This window comes from Schistocerca piceifrons, chromosome 5 (genome assembly GCF_021461385.2).
Source record: "Schistocerca piceifrons isolate TAMUIC-IGC-003096 chromosome 5, iqSchPice1.1, whole genome shotgun sequence".
Taxonomy (NCBI): Eukaryota; Metazoa; Arthropoda; class Insecta; order Orthoptera; family Acrididae; genus Schistocerca; species Schistocerca piceifrons.
Genome location: NC_060142.1, coordinates 449,727,987 through 449,736,899, shown reverse-complemented (window position 1 = coordinate 449,736,899; position 8,913 = coordinate 449,727,987).

Below are 8,913 nucleotides of genomic sequence, written 5' to 3'. Positions count from 1 at the left end.
CGAAATAGAAGCAGTAAGACACAGACACGCGCAGGAAGCGAACCAGTCACAATTATCACGCTCACAGGGGAGCGATGTCAGTCTTTACGAATGCCTTGTGTTTCGGCGCCGAAGCAACGAACTAAAAGAAACACACTGAGCATCCAAAGCCGCTGTGCACGACAACCAGAAAAAAAAACTTGGAGCCGCCAAGAGTTGTGTGGATGACGACGACCTCGTAGGCCAAAAGATTGCCCGCTCACGTTTCTCCACTCCCGTTTCCGGTGTACGTCCCTCGCGTCTGGAAGACGCTGAGCCTGACAGTCTTGGAAGTCACACGAGCGCTGGAACCAATAGCCTGTCCGTTGCCCCGCAGACCTGCGCTGTCCGTGCTGCTACACCGACCGCCGCTCCTGGAAAACTGCCTGACCACCATTTACAGCAAATGTGTCACGCCCCCTTCACGGCAAATATCGTATTTCAGGATACATGGCGCGAGCTACCGATAGTGGAACGGGTCATCTACCTTTATACATCCTCACAGCTGTTAGAAACTCATGTTAGACCCTTGGATATTTCTGATCTGTCGTTTGGTAAGGATCTAGATCTCATTGCCGAAGAGAATTTTAATTACTTTTCAGAAGTTCCGTCTACAGTGTCCAAATAAACAACACTTGCACAAGCTTTTTGTTTACATTTCGATCTTTTCAGTAACATAGTGACGTAGCATAGAAATCCGTTCTGGGAATGATTGCAGACTTCCTAGCAAACAGAACCCAGTGTGACGATTCTACCGAAGAGACATTGTCAGAAGCAAAAGAAACTTTCCCTGTTAGCGTGATAGCTCTGTTACAGTTCACAGTCAATGTGAAGGACCTTGCACAAAACGTTTTTACCGCCATAGAGCGTTTCATTGCAGGAAGATCATAGTGGCGGCTCCCTTTCCTAAAAATGAAATGAGGTTTGAATTTATTTAAGTGTATTTAATTTTCTTGCATCTTGCCCACCGTGACTCCAGCAGCACTTTGCTCTGTCGTCACATCTGCCACAGTTCACCATTTACCCTGCTTCACAGAGCGGAAAAGCCTCCGACCTCGACCTACTGTGACGAGACTTGCACATCCAGTACCTTACCGCCTACACGTGGTCTCACCTTCCTCCAATTACGTCCCAAAGATGCTCGCGACAGTAGCATGCGAACAACCGACCAGCTTCGCCGTTTCTGAGATTTTCCTTCCCAGGCTCCTGACAATTACATCTGCTCTTTACCAGAGTCGCTTGTGTTAATAGATTTCCCCATCTGTGACCCTTATCGTCGCTAGAATGTGTTCCTATACGTCTATGGTCTCTTACACTTTTTTTTTACCGCTTCTCGTGCAGTTATCAGTTTCGGGATGTGCTGTTGTGATAATGTTTTGGATCATCAGTGTATGTGCATATAGTTTCGGAATAATAACTTAGATGTACCACAAGAAAAATAATCTCTGGTTTCTGCAATTGATGGTTTTGTACTTTCTTGCCATTTTCACATATCGCTAAAAAATGTTATATTTCTGCAAGTGTAAAGCGCGTTTTACAACAGCTCCCAGCCACAACCACGTCATGTGTTCATCATTCAGCCCTTTAACGTGCCTGGAAGCGCAATTTCATTTTTTGACAGTTTGTGAATGGTTACTTTGCGGAATGAAGGGCTGTCCAATCGGTGCACACCACAGCGATTTAAGTCGAACGTTCTACTGCTATCGTCAAACATCCGAGATCGGACTGTCGACAGTAGACTGTACTGTTTCTGGGAATTCCCTTAGTTTAACCATATTTTGCCAAATGGCTAACTTGTACATTAGAAACTATACTTGCATGAATTGATACCCATATATATCATTTTCCGCTGTCCTATAAACCGCTACAAACGGTCCACTTTAGTTTTCCACTTTGGATTTTCTGTTAACTGCAATTAGACCTTACCATCATTTATAACATACAGATTCAGATATTCTGCATATTTTCTAAAAATTAGCGCTTCTTTCATAGAGACGGAGTTTGCGGCAAATATGGATGTCAAATACGGAATATCAATCGATGCCAATTTTCATACAAAAAGGATCTATGCGCCATTATGATGGGGTCTTTCTAATAATTCATGTAGAGCGAACAGAAATACTTAATAAGCGTTTCTAGATGCACAGAGCGATTCCTTGATGATGTTTCAATCTGTCAGGCATAATGAAGAAGGGTAAATGTATCAGGTTGAGGTAAGAGACGCTGTTTCGGAAACGACACAGTCGAAAGTTGCAAGCGAAAAACGTTTGATGGCGTTCTTATACCTCTGACATTTGTTGCTAAGATTGTAAACTATGAAACTTTCAGAGGTAGCAGTATGGACCAAAACAAGAAAAAATGTCTAGTAAACATGAACTCTAAAATGCATACCTTAAGAGCTATGCGCACTTATTCATCTTCGATAATGCGAAAATCTCTTCTACAGCAAGCTCTTATTATCTATATTTTCGTAGGAGGTAATATGGATCTAACGAGGAGGAAGCTATGCAGTAATATGACCTCTAAAATGCATTCATTAGGAGGTATGAGCACTTGTTCATTTCGCTACTTTGAGACGCACGTTTTGGTTGGTTCAAATGGCTCTGAGCACTATGGGACTTAACATCTGAGGTCATCAGTCCCCTAGAACTTAGGGCGCGCACATTTTCTATTGAACAAGTGCCCCTTTAAGGTGTGGATTTTAGAGCCCATGTTTACTAGACTTTTGGTCCATACTACTCCTCGTGAAAGTCGCCTGCCATACAATTGTAGAAAAAGAAAGAACACATGGTCGTTTATATATACTATATTACACCAAGGTGACAAAAGTGATGGAATACTTCCTAATAGCGGGTCGGACCTTTTGTCCGGCGCGGTGCAGCAACTCGATTTGACATGGGATTAACAAATCGGAGGTTCCCTGCAGAAATACTGAGCCATGCTGCCTCTATAGCTGACCATAATTGCGATAGTGTTGGCGGTGCAGGATTTTGTGCACGAACTGTACTCTCGATTATTTCCTAAATCATATCGGACGATCTGGGTGACCAAATCATTGGCTCGAATTGTCCAGAATGTTCTTCAAACAAATCTAGAACAATTGTGGCCCGGTGACATTGCGCGCTGTCAGCCATAAGAACTCCACGGGTGTTTGGGAAACATGAAGTCAATGACGGCTGCAAATGGTTTCCGAGTAGCCGAACATAGAGATTTCCAGTCAGTGATCGGTTCAGTAGGATCATAGGACATGGTCCATTGCATGTAAACACAACCCATACCATTGTAGAGACACCAACAGCTTGCAGTACTTCGTTCACAACTTGGGTCCATAGCTTCGTGGGGTTCAAAATGGTTCAAATGGCTCTGAGCACTATGGGACTTAACTTCTGAGGTCATCAGTCCCCTAGAACTTCGAACTACTTAAACCTAGCTAACCTCAGGACATCACACACACATCCATGCCTGAGGCAGGATTCGAACCTGCGACCGTAGCGGTCGCGCGGTTCCAGACTGAAGCGCCTAGAACCGCTCGGCCACGCAAGCCGGCGCTTCGTGGGGTCTGCGTCACATTCGAACCCTACGACCATCTCTTACCAACTGAAAAAGGGACTCATCTGGTCAGGCCACGGTTTTCCAGTGGTGTAGGGTCCAACCAATGTGGACACGAGCCCAGGAGGGACGCTGCAGCGATGTCATGTTTTTCGCAGTCGCATTCGCGTCGGTCGGCTGCTGCCATAGCCCATTAACGCCAGATCTCGTGGCATTATCCTAACAGATACGCTCGTCGTACTTCCCGCATCGATTTCTGCATTTATTTAATTCAGTGTTGGTTATCGCTAACAAATAGACGCAAACGCCGCTGCTCTTGGTCGTTAAGTGAATGCCGGTCGGTCACTGCGTTGGACGTCGTGAGAGGTAATGTCGCACGCTCTTGATACTGTGGATCTCAGAATATTTAAATCCCTGACGATTTCCGAAATAGAACGTCCCATGTGTCTAGCTTCAATTACCATCCCACGTTCGAAGTCTGTTTCTCCGTCGCGCTTCTATGATCAAGTTGGAAAACATTCACACGATTCATCTGAGTGCAACTGACATATCCGCCAATGCACTACCGTCACACACTGTGTCTACAAGATACTAAAGCCATCTCTATATGTGTATATCTCTATCCCATGACTTTTGTCATCGCAGTGTATTAATGTTTCCGGAAATATTTAAGGAAGTACTTAGGTGCCCCTTTTTAAGAGATCCAACACCTCAGAGTACGGAAGGAACTGGTGTAGCGCCTTTGATTTTATACGTGCCTCGAGGTGCCCTTATCAAATCTCCGGATTAATGTCCTCGTAACGGCAGCGGCATAAATCCTCGTGAGCAACTTCAGAGAGAGAGAGCGCAAGTGACGGGCAAGGCGATAGGTCGCCGCCAGGTTTCCCACCGCCGGCTATCGCCTCCTCACAGCGGCCAGGCGGTTCTTTTCACTCGGCGGACAGGTTCACGCACGGCAGGCGCCTGCCGCGATAACGAACAAGACAGATGAGGAGCGGAGCTTCCACTCCCAGGGGGCGACGGCGCGTGCGCAGTTTTAGCGTGCCTCTCCTTGCGGCAAGTGCCCGGTTACTTAGGAGATAAGGCGCAGGAAGCCAGATGGCGACGGCGTTAATTGTGTGACGGCCAGCAGGTGCGTGGGCGGAGGGCAAGGCTTATGGCGACGAGCGAGGCCGGCCAGAGCGGCGGCGAGTGGCAAGGACCAAGCTTGCGTCTGACGTCAGCAGGCGGGACGGGAAGACGAACGCAGGAAATATCAACTCTGCGTTGCAGCAGACGGTCAAATAAAGGAGGCTGCAGGCTTTACTGTGTCAAACAACTGGGAACAAATGATTTTACTTGATATAAAATAACATTTTCTACAATCTCTCAAATTTTTCCTCCATGTAGCTTCTGCACAACACTTTTCGGAAAATACACAGAGGTGGCAAAAGTCGTGGGATAGCGATATGCACATATACACATGACGGTAGCAACACAAAGACAAGCTATAAAGGAACGTACATTGGCTGGGCTGTCATTTATCCTCAGGTGATTCATCTGAAAAGGATTCCAAAGTGATTATGGCCGCACGACGTGAACTGACTTCGAACGTGGAATGGTAGCTGAATGTAGACGCTTGGGACTCTCCTTTTCGGTAAATTACTAATGAATAAAAATCGCTCGCTAAGAGCATGGCTTTAAAAAGGACCAGTTACTGAATAATTTTCGTTGTTTGGAACCTTTAACTAGGTAGTTTGACAGAAGAGACAGAAAACTCTAGCCGGCCGAAGTGACCGAGCGGTTCTAGGCGCTACGGTCTGGAACCGCGCGACCGCTACGTTCGCAGGTTCGAATCCTGCCTCGGGCATGGATGTGTGTGATGTCCTTAAGTTAGTTAGGTTTAAGTAGTTTTAAGTTCTAGGGGACTGATGACCTCAGAAGTTAAGTCCCATCGTGTCAGAGCCATTTTGTGTTCCGAGGACATGGAATTTCAGGCATTATCTCTCACCACGGACAACGCTCTGTCTGGCGGGCTACACCGTCTTAACGACAGAGAGCAACGGCTTTTGCTTAGAATTATAATTGCTAACAGACAAGACGCACTGCGTGAAATAGCCACACAAATCTGTGTGGAACGAACAATGAACGTATCAGTTAGGGCAGTTCGGCGAAATGTGGAGTTAATGGGCTATGACAGCAGACGATCGACGCACGTGCCTCTGATAAGAGCACGACATCGCCTGCAGAGCCTCCCCTGGGCTTGTGACCCTATCGGTTGGACCCTAGATGGCTGGAAAACGGTGACGGTCAAATAAATTTCGATTTCAGTTGGTGAAAGCTGGTGGTAGGGTTCGAGTGAGGTGCGGACCCCACGAAGCCATGAATTCAAGTTGTCAACAACCTCCCTGCGAGGTGGTGGTGATTGTATAATTTTGTGGTCTGTGTTTACATCGAATGGACTCGGTCCTCTGGTCCAACAGAACTGAATAGAAATAGTTATGTTCTGCTAGTTGGAGACCTTTTGCAGCCATTCACGAGCATCATGTTCCCAAACCCCGACCGGATTGGGGATTTTCTCTGCTTGGGGCTGGGTGTTTGTGTTGTCCTCATCATTTCTTCATCATCATCATGATAGTGGCTAGACTGGACTGCGTAAAAAATTGGAGTGTGAAAATGTTGGGACTTGTATGGGTGCTGATGACCGCGCAGTTGAGCGCCCCACAAACCAAACATCTTCTTCATCTTCGTCATGTTCCGAAACAACGATGGTACTCTTATGGAAAGAATGCTCCATGCCCCATCAACAATTTTTAGCTATTGGTTTGAAGAATGTTCTGGAGAATTCGAGCAAATGATTTATCCGCCCATCAAACATTTATATGACGCAATCGAGAGGTCAGCTTGTACACAAAATCCTGTGCCGTTACCACTTTCAAATTTATGGACTGTTCTAGAGGCAGCATGGCTCAGTAATACTGCTCAGGTCTTGTTGAGTAAATACCACGTCGAGTTGCTGCACTATGCCGGAAAAAAGGAGGTCCGTAACTATAGGCCTTTCAGGAGATATACATGACTTTTTCAACTCATTGTAATTCTCATTATCAAGTCCGTTTTCTCGTGTGTAATGACATTTTGGGGCGTCATATTTCTTATGTGCGAACTGCTGTATAATTCTGCTGTAGGTATGGCATCCTATTGTCCTGGAATGTAGAATCTAACATATGCAACACTTACACGACTGACATTCCACAGCACACGTTAAAAATCGAGACATACGATATCAACTGATAAGGCAGACACCTTTGGGTCTGAGAGCCGTAAGGTGGTGTAAATAAAAAAAACAATAATTTCCAACTTATTTATTTTACAAAAGGCAAAATTTGTCATAAACAGTGACAAATAATATTTATTTGCCACAGCGGACAATTTAACACAAACAGTGACGAACAAGAACGAAATTATCACCCTCAAGCGGAGTGTGCGCTGATGAAGATCTGCCAGAAGGTTCGAATGGTTCAAATGGCTTTAAGCACCATGGGACTTAACCTCTGAGGTCATCAGTACCCTAGACGTAGAACTACTTAAACCTAACTAACCTAAGGACATCACACACATCCATGCCCGAGGCCGGATTCGAACCTGCGACAGTAGCAGCTGCACGGTTCCGGACTGAAGTGCCTAGAACTGCTCGGTCACAGCGGCCGGCGAAGGTTCAATGACGAACAATTTCACTCCAGATAACACCAAGATAATTTAACAAAACTTTAGATGCCTGTCTTATAAATATTTTAGAGAATTCATTTTCATTAATTTTCAACAAAGCAAAAGTTTCGAACTTGATAAGTATTGGAAAAATCGCCCACATTGGCGATCTATGGAATATTTCGTCTTACTTAACAATGAATATTACACAGTAAGTATAGCACTTTAAACGTTAAAGAAAGGTCTTCTGTATTACCTTTAGAATAAGTAAGGAGCACTAGCAAATCATCAAACTTCAGCAGTTGTTCACAACAGAAACCACGGACAAACTGAAACCGAGTAAAGGGATCGAAACACATGTACTAGCGAATGGACAGTAACCAGCTTGAGAGTAGTCCGCGCTGCAAGTGGTTACTCGATTCACAACAGATACTCAAACAAACACATAAAAGATACACTAAAATAACAAGAACTGGAATCTGAAGAACGACATTATTCCATCATAATGTGTACATAATTTTTTACTTTCCACACTACCGGCTTCGCGCACTGCCCATTCTCAAGTGAGTCTCTAGTAACATTTGTGGCTACATTGCCGTTATTAATTTAAAGAAACGTATGCCATCCATAATTGTGTAAAGCATATTTTCAACGAGACACACTGTTTACGTTCACTCAACGAACTCTAGTAAATGGAAAACAGCACTCGGGCCTCCAGTGATGAAAGAATCTGCACAGAAAATTCAGTCCATTTCACTCGCAAGTACTTAAGGTTAACAAGAAGAAATTTACATAACATAGTAAATAACGAAATGCACGTGGGCCTTTTAACGCTGTCTGAGGAATCGCAAGTAACTGAGTCCATTTGACCCAAAAGTACGGGAAGATAACTAACAACTAAAATTATTAAAGATATCTGAACTTGTAAATACACACACCATTAGTGCAGGAAAAGGCAAATCTTACTAGACCAGTAACTCACATAACAGAACTAGGTAAAACGTAAGTTCCTCTTACAACTTAATCAGTGTATATATCGGAAGCATCCTTCTTATCGTGATGCTGATCCACGTTAAGGGGATCAAACAAAATAACGGCCAGTACTATAAGCTAGACCAGCTTGCGGTAAGAGCACCAAACGAAACTCATAAGCAAAAGGAGTTTTTCACGATCCATGGTGGACAAAATGGTTCAAATGGCTCTGAGCACTATGGGACTCAACTGCTGTGGTCATCAGTCCCCTAGAACTTAGAACTACTTAAACTTACCGAACCTAAGGACATCACACACATCCATGCCCGAGGTAGGATTCTAATCTGCGACCCTAGGAGCAGCGCGCCTCCGGACTGGAACGCCTAGAACCGCACGGCCACCGCGGCCGGCCTTGGTGGACACTTCACCGCACACAAGATATGGTGCTCGCTGTTAAGCCTGCATCGGGCCTAGGTAAGTTAAAAATGATGCATGTGGCCACGTCCTTCAACCAAAGCAGCAGGAAACAGGTCTAGTCAAATTCCAAAGTACGGACTGCTACCGCAAAGGCACAGGAAAGCGGCGACTCTCCAGTGAATGCAGGACATTTGCCACACCAGACATTTGCCACGCCGGACATTTACCGCACTTGCCCCATCGCTAGGTAGCCTGGGTAGCGAACCCTCAGGT